Here is a 2,500-nt window from a genome sequence, read left to right on the forward strand (position 1 = left end):
TCTCTCTCTCTCTCTCTCTACTTCCTCTCTTTCTCTCTGTCTCTATCTCTCTTGTCTCTCTCTTTCTTTCTCTCTCTCTCTGTCTCTATCTCTGTCTCTTTCTCTCTCTCTCCTCTCGATTCCTCCCTCTCTCTCTCTCTCCCATCTCTCTCTCTATCTCTCTCTCCCTCTCTCTCTCCCTCTCTGTCTCTTGCTTCTCTCTCTCTTTCTCTCTCTTTCTCTCTCTCTGTCTCTATCTCTCTGTCTCTCGCGTCCTCCTCTCCCTCTCTCTCTCTTTCTCTCTCCCCCTCTCTCTCTCCCATCTCTCTCTCTATCTCTCTCTCCCTCTCTCTCTGTCTCTCTCTTCCTCCCTCTCAATTTTTTCAATTCAATTCAATTCAAGGGCTTTATTGGCATGGGAAACATGTGTTGACATTGCCAAAGCAAGTGAGGTAGACAACATACAAAGTGAATATATAAAGTGTAAAACAACAAAAATTAACAGTAAACATTACACATACAGAAGTTTAAAAACAGTAAACACATTACAAATGTCATATTATATATATACAATGTACAAATAGTTAAATGACACAAGATAAAATAAATAAGCATAAATATGGGTTGTATTTACAATAGTGTTTGTTCTTCACTGGTTGACCTTTTCTCGTGGCAACAGGTCACAAATCTTGCTGTGATGGCACACTGTGGAATTTCACCCAGTAGATATGGGAGTTTTCAAAATTGGATTTGTTTTCGAATTCTTTGTGGATCTGTGTAATCTGGGGGAAATATGTCTCTCTAATATGGTCATACATTGGGCAGGAGGTTAGGAAGTGCAGCTCAGTTTCCACCTCATTTTGTGGGCAGTGAGCACATAGCCTGTCTTCTCTTGAGAGGCATGTCTGCCTACGGCGGCCTTTCTCAATAGCAAGGCTATGCTCACTGAGTCTGTACATAGTCAAAGCTTTCCTTAATTTTTGGGTCAGTCACAGTGGGCAGGTATTCTGCCGCTGTGTACTCTCTCTGTGTAGGGCCAAATAGCATTCTAGTTTGCTCTGTTTTTTTGTTAATTCTTTCCAATGTGTTAAGTAATTATCTTTTTGTTTTCTCATGATTTGGTTGGGTCCTAATTGTGCTGTTGTCCTGGGGCTCTGTAAGGTGTGTTTTGTGTTTGTGAACAGAACCCCAGGACCAGCTTGCTTGGGGACTCTTCTCCAGGTTCATCTCTCTGTAGGTGATGGCTTTGTTATGGAAGGTTTGTGAATCGCTTCCTTTTAGGTGGTTGTAGAATTTAACGGCTCTTTTCTGCATTTTGATAACTAGTGGGTATCGGCCTAATTCTGCTCTGCATGCATTATTTGGTGTTTACGTTGTACACAGAGTATATTTTTGCAGAATTCTGCGTGCAGAGTCTCAATTTGAGTGTTTGTCCCATTTTGTGAAGTCTTGGTTGGTGAGCGGACCCCAGACCTCACAACCATAAAGGGCAATGGGCTCTATGACTGATTCAAGTATTTTTAGCCAAATCCTTTCTTGCCTTGTCTCTCAGATCGTTCACAGCTTTGTGGAAGTTACCTGTGGCGCTGATGTTTAGGCCAAGGTATGTATAGTTTTTTGTGTGCTCTAGGGCAACAGTGTCTAGATGGAATTTGTATTTGTGGTCCTGGTGACTGGACCTTTTTTGGAACACCATTATTTTGGTCTTACTGAGATTTACTGTCAGGGCCCAGGTCTGACAGAATCTGTGCATAAGATCTAGGTGCTGCTGTAGGCCCTCCTTGGTTGGTGACAGAAGCACCAGATCATCAGCAAACAGCAGACATTTGACTTCGGTTCTAGCAGGGGAGGCCGGGTGCTGCAGACTTTTCTAGTGCCCGCGCCAATTCGTTGATATATATGTTGAAGAAGGTGGGAATTAAGCTGCATCCCTGTCTCACCCCACGGCCCTGTGTGAAGAAATGTGTGTGTTTTTTGCCAATTTTAACCGCACACTTTTTGTTTGTGTACATGGATTTTATAATGTCATATGTTTTACCCCCAACACCACTTTCCATCAGTTTGTATAGCAGACCCTCATGCCAGATTGAGTCGAAGGCTTTTTTGAAATCAACAAAGCATGAGAAGACTTTGCCTTTGTTTTGGTTTGTTTGGTTGTCAATTAGGGTGTGCAGGGTGAATACATGGTCTGTTGTACGGTAATTTGGTAAAGCCAATTTGACATTTGCTCAGTACATTGTTTTCATTGAGGAAATGTACGAGTCTGCTGTTAATAATAATGCAGAGGATTTTCCCAAGGTCACAGTTGACACATATTCCCACGGTATTCCACTCTCTCTCTCTCTCTCTCTCTCTCTCTCTCTCTCTCTCTCTCTCTCTCTCTCTCTCTCTCTCTCTCTCTCTCTCTCTCTCTCTATCTCTCTCTCTCTCTGTCTCTCGCTTCCTCCCTCTCCCGCTCTCTCTCTTTCTCTCTCTCTCCCTCTCCCTCTCTCTCCCTCTCTCCCTCCCTCTCTCTCTACCT

This window comes from Oncorhynchus gorbuscha, unplaced genomic scaffold (assembly GCF_021184085.1).
Source record: "Oncorhynchus gorbuscha isolate QuinsamMale2020 ecotype Even-year unplaced genomic scaffold, OgorEven_v1.0 Un_scaffold_4994, whole genome shotgun sequence".
Lineage (NCBI taxonomy): Eukaryota > Metazoa > Chordata > Actinopteri > Salmoniformes > Salmonidae > Oncorhynchus > Oncorhynchus gorbuscha.